This window comes from Callithrix jacchus, chromosome 11 (genome assembly GCF_049354715.1).
Source record: "Callithrix jacchus isolate 240 chromosome 11, calJac240_pri, whole genome shotgun sequence".
In the NCBI taxonomy this organism is placed as follows: Eukaryota; Metazoa; Chordata; class Mammalia; order Primates; family Cebidae; genus Callithrix; species Callithrix jacchus.
The window spans coordinates 101983196-102002827 of record NC_133512.1 but is presented as its reverse complement, the minus strand read 5'-3'; positions in this window follow the sequence as shown (position 1 = coordinate 102002827).

Genomic DNA, 19632 nt, shown 5'->3' with positions numbered 1-19632 from the left:
CTAAGTCTATTAAGTGACTCAGGTCTGAAAAGTGGGTTAGACAGCATAATTCTCTATCATGAAAACTTATGTTGGAATTTGACCCCTACGTTTAGTCCTCCCTCCCACCCCTTATGTGGATGAGGCACTGTTGCAGCATGCTGATCATCCTTTTCCTTCCTGAGGACAATATGAACAGTTAGCCTGCTCCAGAGATCCCCAAAGTCCCAGATATGATGATTACTAGTAAGACCCGTTTGCTCTTTATGGTAAGTGATCCCCTCTTGTGGTTAAGTGGCTGCCATTTGGCCTCTGCCACCTCATAATCCAGTCATCCCATTGAAATCAAGGAGCCCATCTTAGATGTAGCGTCTTCCGTGGACATACCTGATCCACAAATCAGAACAACCACAGGGTTTTTAAATAATGTCAGTGCTTACCTCACTAATATGTATCTCATCAGTCTCATCAGTTTATTGGAGGGAGGGTTTTCTGGGCCTTTTTTTGAGATGTGATTAAGGTTGACGTGTAAGTTGCAGAAACTCATTCTGCAACTTATAATACATTCCAATCTTTCTACTTCCTGAAACCTTACGATTATTCCCTCCAAATCCAATTTCTGTCTGGGAAACTCTATAATATCGACCACGTTAAATGTAGGCCACCTTTAAATATAAATTTCAGTCAACCAAGCAAGTATTTCCTGGTGCTACTTACAGCAGCATGAGCTGAGACACTAAATTCAGCATCTCTAGTAAGTGCACATTCTAATGTTTAATTCTAATCATCTTGGTCTAACACCCTTGGAATCCACCCTCATACCTGTTCTCAAGGTGTCTGTTGACACATATTTGCAATTTCTTGAAATATTTTGTATGTAATCTATTTTCTCTTGTGTCATAGTGTGTACCTGGCCTCCAGAACCAAACTGATACTTGGTTTTAGCTGTGAGTCTGGTGCAAAGAGGAGACGATAGTGGTGAGTTTGAGAAAAATGAGTATCCCTCTACAAAACATACGCCCTGGTGAGGTTCAGCACAGTAAGGCCAGTCTCCTTAGACACAGATGACCTGCTAGTTCCACTCTCAAGAGAGGCTCAAAGTGACCAAGTCTCAATTTCAGTGGAGTCCTGTTAATGCTTTTATTAGTTTTCAAGGTCTCATTTTTTTCCAATCCAAACCCTAAATTTCTTGTGAGAAACGGGACGATATTATAAGTTAAATCAACATTCTATTTCTGTAACCAGCACAATTAATTTTATGTTTGTTAGTTAATAATCTTGGCCCTGTGGCTGTAGGAAATAAGAGATTAGCCAGGCACTGTAACACACCTGTAATCCCAATACATTGGGATGCTAAGGCAGGTGGATTGCTTGAGCTCAGAAGAGACCATCCTGGGCAACATGGTGAGAACCTATCATCTTCAGAAAAAAAAATACAAAAATTTAGCTGAGCATGGTGGTGTGAGCCTGTGGTCCTAGATACTCAGGAAGCTGAAGTGGGAAAATCCATTGTGTCCAGGATATCAAGGCTGTAGTGAGACATGTTCATGCCATGACACTCCAGGCTGGGTGATAAAAGCAAGGTCCTGTCTCAACAAAAAAAAAAAAAAAAAAAAAGAAAAGAAAGGGAAAGGAAAGGAGATGGGAGGAGAGGGAAGGGGATGGGAGGGGAGAGAGGAGAGGAGACAGGAGGGGAGGGGGTAGGAGGGAGGATGGGGAATGGGAGTGGGGAGGAGGGGAACGGGAGAGTGGAGTAAAGAGGAATGGGAGAAGGGAGGAGGGAGAGAGGGAGGAAGGAAGGATGGAAGGAAGAAAAAGAGAAGGAAAAAAGGAAGGAAAGAAAGAAGGAAGAAAGGAAGGAGGGAAGGAAGGAAGGAAGAAGGGAAGAGAGGAAGGAAGGAAGAAAGGAAGGAAGGAAGGAAGGAAGGAAGGAAGGAAGGAAGGAAGGAAGGAAGGAAGGAAGGAGCCATCACTGCAGTCCTACCATGATTCGGGGTTATAGTTTAATCATCTGAACTGCCAGGAGCTAACTTTAATTGTCATATTATCATCATAAACCACAGATAATAACTTGATTCATTATGATGCCAATGTACACCCTAGATTATTACTATCCCATTTTCTATAAGCAAGATATCCAGAAAGAATGTATCAAAACCAATTCAACAATTCTATAACTGAGGGACAGTCTTCTACGTCCACTGCTGGCATGAATTCTTTATCGAAGTTCTGTTAGGAGGCTGAAACCATACTAGTCATACTGATAGGCAGAAATTTGCTAAAATATAACATTCTTAGTTAAGTTTCTCTCTTTTTTTTTAAGAGACAAGGTCTCACTCTGTCACCCATGCTGGAGTGCAGTGGTGTGAACTCAGCTCACCACAGCCTTGAATTTCTGAGCTCAAGCAATCCTCCCACCTTAACCTCCCAATTAGCTAATACTACAAGTACAACCCACCATGCCTGGCTGATTTTTTTAAAACAAACTTTTTGTAGAGATGGGATTTTGCTGTATTGCCTAGGCTGATCTCAAAATTCTGGGTTCAAGTGGTCCTTCCACTTCAGCCTCCCAAAGCATTGAGATTACTGTGATGAGCCACCACACCTGGCCCTATTCTCGTAAAACACTATTTAAAATTGCAACTTATGCACATGTCCTGACATTGCTTGATTTATTTCTGTTCAAACTTCTTACTGCCCTTTATTAAAGTACATATTTTTACATGTCACATGTATTCATTATACAAAAAATATAAGCTCCACAGTGTCAGAGATGTTGGTTTGCTTTCTTCATTGAATTTTCCCGTCACAAGTAACTGTGACTAGGACATGGTAGGTCTCAGTAAACGTTTGTCAAATAAATTTAATGAACTCTATTCCAAATGAAGAAAGAGTGGCTCCTAAAGACTAACAAGCTTGGGTTTCCCTCTCAGAATTAGTATAAATTATAATCTCAGCACTTTTAAGAGACACATGTTTTTAGAAGTTTGATGAGATTTTTTCCTGAGAGATTATGCGAAGGAAAGTGATATTGCCTGTATGAAAGATTTTTGTCTTTAAACATTAAAAGCATTTCTGTGGGGATTCGTCAACCAACCATTTAAGAAAAAGGAAAGAAGCTTTTTAAAAAGTTATTATTGAATTCTTTATATTAAGAACAATATTAAAATGTGATGGTAAAGAGCTGATGGTATTACAATGAAGTAGTACATTTAGTGAATATTTATATGCCTTTAGCTTCACTAAATAAATTAATATTTCTGACACTGAAAATTAATATGTCCTTAACATCTCTCTTCGGAAAAGTTATTTAATCTGCACATTGCTTATATTTGTCTCTTCCATTTATGTCCTGGCCTTGTAGCCCAGGGTAAAAGGAGTGAAATAGAACTAGTAATGGTATTTTTTGCAAAGAGTAATCAACCGTTAAGACTGTAATTGAACACACAAATATAGTCATTGCATGATTAATTACTTCGGCAAATCAGCCACCTACATACATCATAAAAATATTCAAAGGTGACTAGAACATAATGTACCAAATGGAGACTTGTCATGAGCATAATCATAGCCATTGGTGTTTTCTATATTTCTCAGTTTTCACCATTTTTTCTCCCTGCTAATACTCTATATTCACTACGTTTTAAGATTAATGCTTTGATGATTAAGTGGTAGCAAGGCAGACATTGGCTGATGCAAATGCCTTTTCAAGTGTCTGTCACATACACTAAAGATTAAGCTCAATGATTTATTTGGTGATGTGTGCATCTACTGCTGATTGATACATCACTGAGCTCGTTTTTAATATTTCTATAATACGTCAGTTGTTTAGTAGGTGATATATCAATATAATTGTTTTCTCAAGTTCAAATCCATTCAATACCATCTATAAGATTCTGGAAAATACTACAGAGAATGAAATCATAAATATGGTTTCCTTTTCACTCTGGTGTTTTTATATCTTGATATGGAGTTAGTAATTTCTGCAGTCCCTCTATAACCTTGATAGAAATCAGCCTGAGAACAAAAAAAGCTGACATATTTCATGAGGCAGGTCAGAGAGATAAGAACCTTGGGCATGGATAACATCATTAAACTTGTGAATGAAATAGAGATGGAATGTGCCCTGAATCTAGACTTGACGACTCCTCAAGCTTCTTCTCTTGTTCAAAACCCTACAGTGTTTTTCAATTACACATATTCTCTTATTAAAATCACTTGCATTTACAATAAAAATGCTCAATTTATTTCTCACAATCTAACTCAGAGTGATTGTTATATGGTGTTAGTAATCCAAAATACTCATTTTAAAATAACAGTAAACTTCTGATATCTTTGTGAGGCAAGAAAGTAGGGTCTGAGCAAATTTTTCTCAATTTGTTAACAGGTATCAACCAAAACACCTACAGTTTATACCCTATGTAGTGATAAAAAAATTTTAATCAAAAATAAGCATTAATAACCTTCCCGCCCCCCCAAAAAAACAAAGTAGGATCTGGAGGCAGGTACCATGAGTCTGATTCACACTTCGGCTATAACAGAAAATATCCCTTCCGTAGGGCGCGCGCCATAAATGGCTACTTCATCCTCTTCATTAACATAGGGTATCCCCGAAGTAACTAACGAAATCCTCTAGGGGGTGTTTAAACTCCCAACATTCTATAACAAGGCTTTTGAGCTTCTATGCTCAGACCTGCTCTCACACTGTGGAGTGTACTTTCATTTTCAGTAAAACCCTTCATTCCTTCTGTGCTTTGTGTGGTTTGTCCAATTCTTTGATCAAGGTGCCAAGAACCTGGACACTCTCCCTCAGTGACATTTGCTATGATTGAAGCCTCTGTCGGATGGCACATCCTTGAAGAAGGGAAAATTGTGAGCAGTGCTTTCATAACACTCAAAACCCTATCCAGTGATGGGTGACCCAGGAGTGTGCATCTCATCATACAAGCTGAATGAGATGCAAATTCTCCTTTGCTGAATTTTAGAATTGACTATAAAAACAAAATCCAGTCTCGGTCTTGTTTTTTCAAAAAAATCATAAATATGCGACTCTGGAGTATTGGTGGTCATGATTTCTGACAGCAAGAGTTAAGAAACTGTGGAAATTCATTTCCACTGGAAAAAAAAGAGATAAAAGCAGAATCAGCCACTCAGAAAGGAAATCATACAACAGTGTGAAATAGAATGTTACACATGACATGTTTGTATATTGAAATCATGTTATATACTGAGAGAGGAAAGTAGAGCAAACATAAAGACACCACAGCCGAATATAAAAACCATCTGACATATCAAAATAGAACTTCTAAAATTAAAATGTTAGAAAAAAATACATTAGAACCTTCAATGGATTTGACCAAGAGTTGGTTAGGTACAACTAAGAATAGAAATAGTAAATTGGAATATAGATCTGATGAAGTCACCAAAATGCAGCACAGAAATAAAACATATAAGAAAATATGATAAAAAGGAATGAAATCTGTCCCTTGCAGCAGCATGGATGCAGCTGGAGGCCATTATCCTAAGTTAATTAACGCAAGAACAGAAAACCAAATATTACATGTTATCACTTATAAGTGGGAGCTAACCAATGGGTACTCAGGAACAGGATGGCAGCAATATACACTGGGGACTGCTGGATGGGGGAGGAAGGGTTGGACAACTAATTGCTGGGTGCTATGCTTACTATCTGGGTGACAGAAGCATTCTTAGCCCCAACCTCAGTGACACATAATTTATCCATTTATCAAATATGCACATATACCCTTTGAAATTATATCAAAGTTGGCGAAAAATAGTACTAGCAAGAAACAGAAAAAAATTAAAAATATGAAACAATGAAAGTGTTTTAAGATAAAGACAAAAAGGAATAAAACAATAAGATTTGAAGAAGTAAATAGAGAGTGGAGAACAGTCAATATTTAAAACAAATTGGTATGTATAAATATTATCAAGTGTTGAAAGAAAAAGAACTCCCAGACTGAAGGAACATATTGTGTCCTGAGCAAAACTAACAATAAGGCTTTCACCTCTGAAACAAAAATAAATCGGCAAAACTGAGAATATCAAAGACAAAGTTTAAACAGCTACCACAAATGGAAGACATTCATTAAGGAAAATAAAGTTGAGGGTGACTACAAACATCTCATTAAGGAGAAGACATGCCAAAAAGCCATGAAGTAATATATTCAAAATACTATAAAAACGTTTAGTAAAAAAGTTCATAAAGATGTACTCAGTTAGAGGAATAAACTATTGTGTTCTATCCCATTGTGGGGTGACTATAGTTAACAGTAATATGTTACATGGATTCAAATAGCAAGAATGGGAATATTGAATGTTCTCCAAGACACGGGAATGATAAATGTTTGAGATGATGAATGTACTAATTACACTGATCTGATCACTGTACATTATACATTAACACCATACATTATTGGATAGAAACACCAGTATAAATCCCAAAAATATGTATAATTGTTATATATTAATTAAAAATAAAATATACATTTAGATAAATAAATAGATTTTTTTTTTGCCAAGTGCTAGAAACTCTTCTGGATCCTAGAGAAGCAATTGTCCTCAAAAGCATAAATCAAGCTAGAGAGAAAGACCCAGAAGACCTTAATCGCACATACAGGATGCATGTTTTAATAGATGCATAAACAATGAAATTAAAATGGGCAGAAAAACTAGATGCATTGATAAGGAAAGAAATTAGCAAATATATTAGTATATCTAAATTGTCATAGATAATAAAATATTAATGTATAACATTGGGTGCTCAGGTTTAAAAAAATGTCAAAAGCAAACTTACATTGTATTCTATATATTATGACTATCCTCCAAAAAATACATAAAATATTGTAACAATTACTTTTTAAAAACATAAACCTATAGCTAAACTTGTAAAAAGAAAAAGAATCAGGCACCTAAAGTAAAGAGGCATCTGAAATCTAGAAAGTGCATTGTACTTCTTTAAAATTAAGAACATATTTAACGTAGGCCATATAAAACATGATCAGTAAAGCACAGACATTCGTCTTCTCCTCCTATGATGACCTGACTTCAGGCTTCTTTATCTGTGCAGTGAGGACAACTATAATCTTGTCAGAGTGGCAGTTTATCATCTTGTTTTATTGCCTTCACCATATTAATAAATTATTATTATTATTATTTTGGGACAGAGTTTTGCTCTTGTTGCCCAGGCTGGAGTGCAATGGCTCAATCTCAGCTCACTGTAACCTTTGCCTGCCAGGTTCAAGAGATTCTCCTGCCTCAGCCTCCCAAGTAGCTGGGATTACAGGCATGCACCACCACACCCAGATAATTTTGTATTTTTAGAAGAGAAGGGGTTTGTCCATGTTGTCAGGTTGGTCTCAAACTCCTGACCTCGGGTGATCTGCTTGCCTGGGCCTCACAAAGTGGTAGGAGTAAAGGCGTAAGCCATCGTGCCCAGCCTAACAAATTATGTTTTTAAATTATAACCGTTCTTCAAATTTTTGGCTGTGGTCATTGTTTTAAACAGGCTATACATTCTTCTGGGTTCTTTTTTAAAGCTGATGTGTTTCCATTAGTAGTTTTTCTCAGTAGGTGTTTACTTATAAACTGTCTTCTCATATTTGTATAAAAACTGTCTATTTCACTCACAGTCTTCTATGATATTTTGCTGGATATAAAATTTCAAGCAGCATAATTTTCTTCATTATTTTGGAGATACCCTGTCTTCTGTAATTTTAATATACTTTTCAGTATAAATGTCTGACACTAATCACTATTCCTGTCTTTTAGTTATCTAAAAGCTTTTAAGATTGTATTTGCTCTTTATTATTTCAGCTTCATTATTGAATGTGTTGTTGTGGAACAACACATTCCACAACAACTTTCAGTAAAAGTGAATACTTTTACTGAATAGTATTCAAGGTGCATTTTGATGTGGTACCAGTGGGATAATTCTGAGTCAAATATTTTCAAAGATTTCCAGATCTATGGAAAGTAATTTAATAACATAATTATTGGTTACTCTATTTTCCCAGTATTGCTTTCCCACTTTACCACCATTATTTTCTTTATCTTTCTAGTAAGTTTCTTCTGCCTGAATCTCCTTTCTGAGAAAACACCATCAAATTGAAATCGTAATATGTAAATTTTTCTTTGCTTCCTTGTTTCTTCCATTACCAAATAATACGGAAGTGCCCCAGTTCTTATATCTTGGTCTTCTGTTCTCTCTCAACATTCACTTTCCCGGTCAGCTTATCTTATTCTTGGCTTTGAATACCATTGAAAGTCAACATCTTTGCGTAAGAGGTATTCAGAGGTGAGGATACATTTGAAATCTGCAAAGCTTAAACTCCTTTTTTTTTTTTGAAATCTGGATTCACACACCCAGCTGCATATAATATATGATATCTCCACTGGAGGTCACATATCCAAAACTGAACTCCTGAATTCCTCCAACAATACCACCATACCCCTCTTCCTTTACTAGTTTCTGGCTACTCAGTGCTTCCAGTGGTTTACACCTAAAACTTTGAACACATCTATTTTTCTTTTATAAACCACATACAGTACTGTCTCCTCTACCTTCTAAGTGTGTCCAGAATGTGACCATTTTTCTGCAACTCCTGTCACCACCTTTGTCAAGGACAATATTTCTCCTGCCTGCATTAGCACAAGAGCTCCCTAACTTACCTCTGTGTTTTTACACTTGCCCATCTGAAATCTGTGTCCTGTATAGCATATAAAGTAACTCTTCAAAACTTGTCTCATCATGTTACTCCTCTGTCCAAATTACCTCACTGACTTTTTACCTCATTCAAAAAACCCAAATACCTTAGCAGAGCTTGCCAATGCCCACCAGATGGGAGCTGCCATTGTTTGTCTAACTCCTTTCCTGCTTCCTCTTATTCACTCTACTCTGGCCAAAATGTTCCCTCTTCTTAAAATGTTCTCCACTCAATTATCCTAATGGCGATTTCCCTCACTTCCTTCAAGTAATTTTACAAATGTCATTTTTCTTATGGACCCTACACTTGGTACCATAGTTATAATTGCAAACCTCCTTTATCCCATGCACAAATATTCCTCCTTTTTTTGTTTGTTTGTTTGTTTTTTAGATGGAGTCTCAACTCTGTTGCCTGGGCTGGAGTGCAGTGGCTCGATCTCAGCTCACTGCAAACTCCACCTCCCGGATTCATGCAATTCATCTGCCTCAGGCTCCTGAGTAACTGAGACCAAAGGCACCTGCCACTACAACCAAATAATATTTTTTATTTTTAGCAGAGATGGGGTTTCACCATTTGGCCAAGTTGGTTTTGGGCTCCTGACCTCTTGGTTCACCCACCTCAGCCTCCCAAAGCGCTGGGATTACAGGCATGTGCCACCCCTCCCAGCCTATGCACAAATATTTCTATATTTCTCTCGTACATTTTGTTTTTGAAAACATTTATCTCCTATTAAAATATCCTTAACTTACTAATTTTATTATCTCTTTCCACCAACAAGAATGATAGATATATTGGGTAGAAATGTTTGTCTTTTTTTATAATATAAATCCAGCACTCAGGATAGTTTAGGATACATAGTAGATTCACAATTAGTATTTGTTTTTTTTTTTAATTTTTTATTATACTTTAAGTTCTAGGGTAAATGTGCAGAACATGCAGGTTTTTTACATAGGTATACACATGCCATGGTGGTTTGCTGAATCCATCCCTCCATCATCTACGTTAGGAATTTCTCCTAATGTTAGCCCTCCCCAATCTCCCCACCCCCTGCTATCCCTTCCCTAGCCCCTCACCCCTCAACAGGCACTGGTGTGTAATGTTCCCCTCCCTGTGTCCATGTGTTCTCATTGTTCAACACCCAATTATGAGTAATAACATGTGGTGTTTGGCTTTCTGTTCTTGTGTCAGTTTGCTGAGAATGATGGTTTCCAGCTTAATCCATGTTCCTGCAAAGGACATGAACCTATCCTTTTTCATGGCTGCATAGTATTCCATGGCATATATGTGCCACATTTTCTTTATCCAGTCTGTCATTGGTGGGCTTTTGGATTGGTTCCAAGTCTTTACTCTTGTAAACAGTGTCACAATAAACATATATGTGCATGTGTCTTTATAATTGAATGTTTTATAATCCTTTGGGTATATATCCAGTAATAGGATTCAATTGCTGGGTCAAAGGGTATTTTTATTTCTAGATTGTTGAGGAATTGCCACACTGTCTTCCACAATGGTTGAACTAATTTACACTTCCACCAACATTGTAAAAGCATTCCTACTTCTCCAAATACTCTCTAGCATCTGTTGTCTCCAGATTTTTCAATGATTGCCATTCTAATTGGTGTGAGATGGTATCTTAATGTGGTTTTGATTTGCATTTATCTAATGACCAATGATGATGAGGTTTTGTCATATGTTTGCTGGCTACATAAACGTTTTCTTTTGAGAAATGTTTAGCTGGGCGTGGTGGCTCACGCTTATAATCCTAGCACTTTGGGAGGCTGAGGCGGGTGGATCACTAGGTCAAGAGAGAAATGTCTATTCATATATTGTACCCACTTTTTGATGGGCTTGTTTGTTTTTTTCTTGCAAATTTGTTTAAGTTCTTTGTAGATTCTGGTTATTAGCCCTTTGTTAGATGTGTAGCTTGCAAAAATTTTCTCCCATTCTGTAGGATGCCTGTTTACTGTGATGATACTTTCTTTTGTAGTGCAGGAGCTGTTTAGTTTAATTAGCTCTTGTTTGTCAATTTTGGCTTTTGTTGCCATTGCTTTTGGTGTTTTAGTCATGAAGTCCTTGCCTCTGCCTATGTCCTGAATGGTATTGCCTAGCTTTTCTTCTAGGGTTTTTATGGGATTAGGTCTTATGTTTAAATGAATGAATGAGGAATGGATGTGTGTGTGTGTGTGTGTGTGTGTGTGTGTGTGTGTGTGTGTGCATGTCTCCATGAAAAGTTCTGAAATTATGAATATGTAGCTAGTAATGAGAAAGCTGGATATATTTTAAATCGGAAGAATGAAGTCATAGAGAGAAGTATATGAAGACCTAGGAGAGAATAATAGTAAAATAATGTATTAAAAGAAATGGGAAGGGATCAAATACAGGTCATTGATTCAAAATGATAAAGTTTCAGGCAGAGATGCCCATGTCCAGTTGAGAATACCTATGCAAGCCATCATTAAAATGCACACAGTGTCGCATATACATGGACCAGTCAATAATGTAAGCTAAAATGAATAAAATATCCTACTATCATCATCTTGTAAATTATGGTGCTGTTACAAGTTAAACCAAAAATATTACAAAAGCAACAAGACAGCCTATCTCTTGATTTCTTAAAACTTAGTACCAGAAAATACTATGCACCAGAAAGCAAAAAATATCAGAACAAATTCTGTAGTACTTCGTTGGCTTCATTAAAGTGAGTTTAGTTATACCATATTAAGGTATGTAAATTTGTATTTGATTGTAGATATTTTCAGCAAAGGAGCTATAAGAACCATGTGAAAACGTATCTCACCCTAATTTGTAGTTGATGTTATTTTCATTGACTTCCTTCAAAAACATTGCTGATGTTTCTTATATTCAATTTTCATCCTGAGGATTTCCCTGTAATTGCACTTGGTGAGAATTTCATATTGAGCAATTATCAGTATCACAGTGCTAAATTTGAGTAGAAAAAATCTGTGTGCATGTTACCATTTATTAATTAAGTATACAAATGGTCCTCTTCCAGGTTTCTATAATGATCTGGAATTTACCCCAGAAATTAATTGCATTCCTTTTTACCATCAGTAACTAAATTATTCATGAAAGCTTGTGGAGATTAATTCTAAATTATTATATTACTAAAAAGAAGTCCATATGATCAAGTTAAAATGGAAATGGCAAAAGAAGTGAAACCTCTAATCATTCTGAAACAATTATTTTTGGGTTATCACCTTATTTGATTTTATTGCTTCTATGCAATTATTCCTTCAGACATTAGATGCAGATGTTTTCATCAGAAATGGCTGACATAGCTTATAAAAGATGAGATAGCTTCATTTATCCAGAATGTATGCAGAAAAACGTTTCCTAAAAATAAAGCCAATAAACATGAAATAAGTAAACCAAAATATTTTTGACCAGTTACATAGATATAAACCACAATATGAAAATGATATACACTTATAGAAAAAATGTGCATGCATTTAAGGCATTATATGACCAAACGTAAAGCATTACTATTATTTAAAAGGTTATATAACTAAGACTACATCTTTATTTTCAATTTCATTTTGTATTTTTTTTCCATGGGAGAATTTCTGGTGCATGGACTTGCAGATAATACTCAGAAAAACATGTTGGAAGAGGATGTTTTTCCAACCATGCCTTTGGCAACAGAAGAATTATATGTAAATGAATATGTTTATATGTGTCTTGTGTAAAAATGCAAGTAGGGATAGTGTTTGGAACAAAAATAAAAAAATAATGATTTATTGAAATATATTTTATTCTATATTTATTTGGTAAAGGGTATTTTTGTTGCATTTTTTTTTTTTTTTTTTTGAGGTGGAGTTTTGCTCTTTTGCCCAGGCTGGAGTTCAATGGTTCGATCTCTGCTCACTGCAAACTCTGACTCCTGAGTTCAAGTGATTCTTCTGCCTCAGCCTCCCTAGTAGCTGAGATTACAGTGTGCCCCACCATGCCCAGCTAATTTTTTGTACTTTTAGTAGGCACTGGGTTTCAACATGTTGGCCAGGCTGGATTTGAAATCCTGACCTCATGATCTGCCCACCTCGGCCTCATAAAGTGCTGGGATTACAGGAGTGAGCCACCATGCTCGGCCTTCACTTTATATTATTTACCTAATACAGGGTCTTGCTCTGTCACTCAGACTGGAGAGCAGTGGTGCTGTCACTGCTTACTGCAGCGTCCACCTCCTAGGCTCGAGGGATCCTCTCGCCTCAGCCTCCTGAGTAGCTGGAACTACAGGCATGGGCCACCATGCCTGGTTAATTTTTCTCCTTCTCCTCCTCCTCTTCCTCTTCCTCCTCCTCCTTGTCCTCCTTCTCCTCCTCTTGCTCCTCCTCCCCCTCCCCCTCCTCCTATTCTCCTCCTTCATTGTTGTTTGTAGAGACAGTATCTTGCTGTGTTGCCCAGGCTGGTCTCTTGCCTTAGCTTCCCAGAATGGTATTTTTAGGTGTGAGCCATAGCACCCAGCCATAAAGGATACTTTTAAATGAGATTTGTGATGAATCTATTGATATAAGAAAATTTTCAAGCCTTATTTATTCTGACTATGAAGATATTTTACCATTTTACAACCAAGACCACCGTGTATATTGTATACGAACCTTGTTTTCACTTGGGGCTCTATGCTGTTTCCTTTCATTTCCTTCTATTTATCTTTTATGTCAGGTCTATTGAAGCATTTGCCAACAATGACATTCCCCCTTTTTTAATGTACAATTCAGTGAGTTTTGACAAACGTATAAAGTATGTGAAAGCAGTACAATTAAGATATAGAACAGTTAGATCAATTCCTGAAGTTTCTTTGTGCCTTTTGATTTCGTTGGTTTTTTATTGTGGGTTTTGTTGTTGTTGTTGTTTTATTTTGTTTTTGTTTGTTTTGGTTGCTGTCTTTTGAACACTCTAGCCCTGGGCGGTCACTGGTCTGGATTCCATTCTTATTGCTTTCCCTTTTCTAGAAAGCCACACAAATGGAATCACAGAATATACTTTTGGGTAGGTCTTCTTTCATTTAGTATAAAGAATCTGAGAAATCTCCATGTTGTTGCACATGTCAGAAATTTTTTTTTTTAAAGTTGCTTAGTAGTATATTGTACAGGTGTGTTACAGTGTGTTTACTCTTTAATTAGATTAAATATATTTAATTTGTCTCAATAATTGCCATGCTACTATAGCTATTCATATATAGCTTATTTTGTGAACTGAACAGACCATAGCTTGGCAAGGCTTGGCAGCAATGTGAAGTAACTGAAAATATAATACATTCTTGGTGGAAATGCAAAATTATAAAACTACTCCAGATCACAGTTTGGTGGTTTCTTATAAAGTTAGACATACACTTACTATGGCATGCAACGATCTAATTTAAGGTATTTTTATTTTTATATTTTATTGCATTTTAGGTTTTGGGGTATGTGTGAAGAACATGCAGGATTGTTACATAGGTACATACATGGCAATATGGTTTGCTGCCTTCCTCCCCATCACCTATATCTGGCATTTCTCCCCATGTTATCCCTCCCCAACTCCCTCATGATCCCCCCCACTGTCCCTCCCCTAGTTGCCCCCTACAGACTCAGGTGTGTGATGCTCCCCTCCCTGTGTCCATGTGTTCATATTGTTCAACACCCACCTAAGAGTGAGAACATGCGGTGTTTGATTTTCTGTTCTTGTGTCAGTTTGCTGAGAATGATGGTTTCCAGGTTCGTCCATGTCCCTACAAAGGACACGAACTCATCATTTTTTATGGCTGCATAATATTCCATTGTGTATATGTGCCATGTTTTCCCTGTCCATTCTGTCATTGATGGACATTTGGGTTGGTTCTAGGTCTTTGCTATTGTAAACAGTGTCACAATGAACATAATGTGTGCATGTATCCCTATAACAGAACGATTTATAATCCTTTGGCTATATACCCAGTAATGGGACTGCTGGGTCAAATGGAATTTCTATTTCTAGATCTTTGAGGAATCACCACAATGTCTTCCACAATGGTTGAACTAATTTACACTCCCACCAACAGTGTAAAAGTGTTCCTATTTCTCCACATCCTCTACAGCATCTGTTGTCTCTGGATTTTTTAATGATCACCATTCTAACTGGAGTGAGATGGTATCTCAATGTAGTTTTGATTTGCATTTCTCTAATCACCAGTGAAGATGAGCATTTTTTCATATGTTTGTTGACCTCATATATGTCTTCTTTTGAAAAGTGTTGGTTCATATCCTTCACCCACTTTTGAATGGGTTTGTTTGTTTTCTTGTAAATCTGTTTTAGTTCTTTGTTGATTCTGGATATTAGCCCTTTGTCAGATGGGTAGATTGCAAAAAATTTTTCCCATTCTGTTGGTTGCTGGTTCACTCTAATGATTGTTTCTTTCACTGTGCAAAAGCTCTGGAGTTTAATTAGATCCCATTTGTCTATTTTGGCTTTTGTTGCCAGTGCTTTAGGTGTTTTAGTCATGAAGTCCTTGCCTATGCCTATGTCCTGAATGGTTTTGCTTAGGTTTTCTTCTAGGCAAACAGTGTTAGGTATTTTTAAAGTAAAAGGAAAACTCTTGTTTTCTAATATGCTTATTTGCTATTCATGCATCTTATTTTGTGAAATCTCTTTTCAAGTCTTTGCCCATTCTTAAATTGAGGCTGCTGTTGTCATTGTTGTTATGTATTCTAGTTATAAATCTTTTATCCAATAAGTATTTCACATGTATTTACTTCCAGTTTGTGGATGTTGTTTCTCATTTATTTAAATGCCTTTGTTTTAAGAAGAGCAGAACTTTTTACATTCTATGACATACAACATAATTATTTAATGAACCATGCTTTTCTTAAATTATACGTATACCTAAGAAACATTTGCCTACCCCAAAGAGTTTTTCAGCTTATTTTAATTCTAGAAATTTTATGATTTTATGTTATGCATTTAGGGCTTAATCCATTTTGAGTTAGTTTTTGACTAAAGTGAAAAAAGAAATTATGAGTTATTTTTTCCATATGAATATCCAATTGCTCCAGTGGAATTTGTTGATAAAATTCCTCTTTGTTCATTATTACCTTTAAAGTTTGTAGAAAATCAACTGACCATATGTGTATAGGTTTATTTCTGAGTGTTCATTGATATTTGTGTCTATACTTTACAAATACCATTCTATGCTGATTACTCTAATTGGAAGTCTTTGTTTACAGGATTCTTTTTCCCTGTCAGAATTTTAATGATATCACTTCATTGTTTTTTGATGTATACAGTTTCCAAATAGAATGAACAGTTATGTTGACCAGAGTCACTGACTACAAAGTTAATTTACAGAAAACAGTAGTGTTTCCATATAGTAGAAATGACCATTTGGAAATTACAAGTTTTAAATGTTCACACATGCAAACATGTATAAATATAACAAATCTACTAAAATATGTTTACTGCTAGCAAGATCTATTTACTGTAGTAAATCTTAAATAATAAATGAGCACTTTCTAACTGTACCTTTTTTACAAAACTGTTTTTGCTCTTCTTGTTTCATTGCTTTCTACATACATTTTAGTATTTGTTTATTGATTTTTTCCAAAAAATTAAACAAACAAAATGATACATGCTGGCATTTTGATTCAGATTGTCTATTCTATAGACTTATTTTAGAAAAATTGGCTTCTTTCGAGTATTGAATCTTCAGATCTACGAAACTGACATATTCCCTTTTTTGGTTTCATTTCTATAATCAGTATTTTATTCTTTCCAGGGATCAGTCTTGATAGTAAGAAACATATTTTGGTAGATTTGTTAGAGTTATATATAATAGCATGAATGGACATTGAAAACTTTTAATTTCCCACTGGTCATTGGTACTATATAGAAACACTATTGTTTTCTGTAAACCAACTTTGCAGTGATCTTGCTCAACATAACTGTTAGTTCTATTTGGAAACTATGTATATAAAAAAATGAAGTGACTTTATTCAAATCCTAACAGGGAAAAAGAACCCTGTAAAAGAAGACTCCTACATTTAGAATGTTAAGTAGGTCAATTTTATTTTAACATAGATATGAATAATTAAATTACATGTCATAAACCCCAAGGTAATTATTAATTTTTAAGGGTATAAATAATCAGTCCATGTTGGTGATAAATTGGATAAAAATAATATAAAACAGGCAGTAAAAAAGAAACAGAAATTAAAAGAATAAAATATGAGAAAGATGGTAGACATTATTCCAATAATATCATTAAAATCCAGTAAAACTGAAATACACTTGAGCATACATTTAAAAAGATTACACTTAAATGGCCAAAAATATAAGTTCTCATCTAACTTATTATAAAAACTTAAAATATTTAGGATTCTCATATTCTAGTATCAAATTAATATTTCTACAACTATGGAAATGTTTTCTAAACTTGAAGATAAATATATTATAACTTATTTATCTTACTTTTAGATATATGCACCCCTAAAATATGTGTATCTATATAAAGACAAGCAAAAATATTCATGGCATCAGTACACATAATAATCAAAATCGAGAGTGGTCCGCATCCCACCTAGTCATATGCTGGGAACTCTAGTCCATTAACTGCTCTCAGCCTGTTTATCGGTAGGCTTTAGAACTATAATCTCACCATGTCCCAGGATCTGGAGTGCATAGCCCTGGAGGGAGGGGCAGACCGGTGTTGACTTCTTGGCGTACAAAGTATTGTTGGACTCTGAATCCATGCTGACTCTTTGCCAAGGATGCTTCTGCAATTCTCAGCATGGTTGGAGAAGATGGCGCTATAGGAGCAACTCAGGACTGCAGCTCCCAGTGTAAGCGCAGAGGGTGAGTGGACGCCACATTTCCAGACAGATCTTTATTGTGCACAGACCAGGAGATTCCCAGGTGTAGGAGACCCACAGGCTGCCAGCGTGGTCGTTTGGGCTGGCATGGCTGTTTTGGCCGGCAACGCAGCGCCGCGGCACTCTGTACAAAATACACTGGTCTGGTTGCCCTGTTAAACTGGCAATTTGAGATTTAGGAAGGCAGATTAGCATATTCATCTGATTAAACAGGACTTAAACAGTAAGCCAGGCCAGGAGAGTCCCGGACAGCGATGTTGTTGCAGCCGGCACAGTGGGTAGCTGCATGGGAAATCACACACAGATCCTGGTGCCCTTTTAGCAGGCGACTGGAACACTGGGGAAAGAGTCAACCCTTCAACTTAAAAAAAGAAAAAGGGCTCTGAGGCAGGGAACCAGGAGATCAGGCTCAGCAGCTCCCAACCCCACAAAAACAAACAAAACAGCAACTCGTAACATTCGGGGTTGAGAGTTTCACGGCAAGCACAGCTGAACCCAGGACAGTGCAGCTCGTTGGGGGAGGGGTGTCCGCCATTACTGAGGCACTCTACCCCTATGGAGGTACTTTGCCATTGCTGATGCAGCCTGCCATTGCTGAGGCAATCTGCCATAACAGAGAGAGTTCACCATTACAGAGGCGAGTCACCTTCACCACGGCAGTTCTAACCACACACATATAAACAGGACTACAGGGAATTACACACAGCAGCAGGGTGGAGCTCACGGCAGCAGGGCGGAGCTCACAGCAACAGGGCAGAACCCATGGCAGCAGGGCAGAGCCCAGAACAGCTCAGCATAACCTCTTCAAGCAGGCAGTGACTAGACTGCCTCCTTGCTGGGCAGGACAGTGCAATGGATACTCATAAATAAAGCCATAACTCCCCGTGACAGAGCACCTGAGGAAAAAAAGGGGCTTTACGAGTTCTGTTGCAGCAGACTTAAACGTACCTGCCTAGCAGCCCTGAATGAACAACGGAGCTCACAGCTCTGCACTTGAGCTCCTATAAAGTACAGACTGTCTCCTCAAGCAGCTCCCTGACCCCCATATATCCAAAGAGTCACCTCACAAAGGACTGATCAGACTGACATTTGGCGGGCATCATTCTGGGACAAAGATAGCAGAAGAAGAAACTGGTAGCAACCCTCACTGTTCCGCAGCTGCTACAGATGTTCCCCAGGAAGCAGGGCCTGGAGTGGATCTCAGCAGTCCTACAGCAGAGGGGCTAGACTGTTAGAAGGAAAACTAAGAAACAGAAATACTTCATCATCAACAATCTGGACATCCACTCAGAGACCCAGTTGGAGAGTCAGCAACTACTCAGACGACAGGTGGATAAATCCACAAAGATGGGAAGAAACCAGTGCAAAAGGGAGGAAAACACCAGAAACTGGAACACCTCGCCTCCTACAAGGGACACAATCCCTCACCAGCAAGGGAACAAAGCTGGACGGAGAATGAGTGTAATGAAATGACAGAATCAGACTTCAGAAGGTGGGTAATGAGAAAATTCCATGAGCTAAAAGAACACATTCTAACTCAATGCAAAGAAAGTAAGAACCTTGAAAAAAGATTTGAGGAAATGGTAACAAGAATGGACAACTTAGAGAGGAATATGAGTGAATTGATGGAGCTGAAAAACACAACACAAGAACTTCGCAAAGCATGCACAAGTCTCAACAGCTGAATTGAACAAGCAGAAGAAAGAATATCAGAGGTCGAAGATCAACTCAATTAACTAAAACGAGAAGGCAAGGTTAGAGAAAAAAGCACAAAAAGGAATGAACAAAGTCTCCAAGAAATGTGGGGCTATGTGAAGAGACCTAATCTACATTTGATAGGTGTGCCTGAATGTGATGAAGAGAATGAATCCAAGCTGGAAAATACTCTGCAGGATATTATCCAGGAAAATTTCCCCAACCTAGCAAGGCAGGCCAATATTCAAATCCAGGAAATACAGAGAACCCACAAAGATAATCCGCAAGAAGAGCAATCCCAAGGCACATAATCATCATATTCATCAGGGTTGAAATGAAGGAGAAAATGCTAAGGGCAGCCAGAGAGAAAGGTTGGGTCACCCATGAAGGGA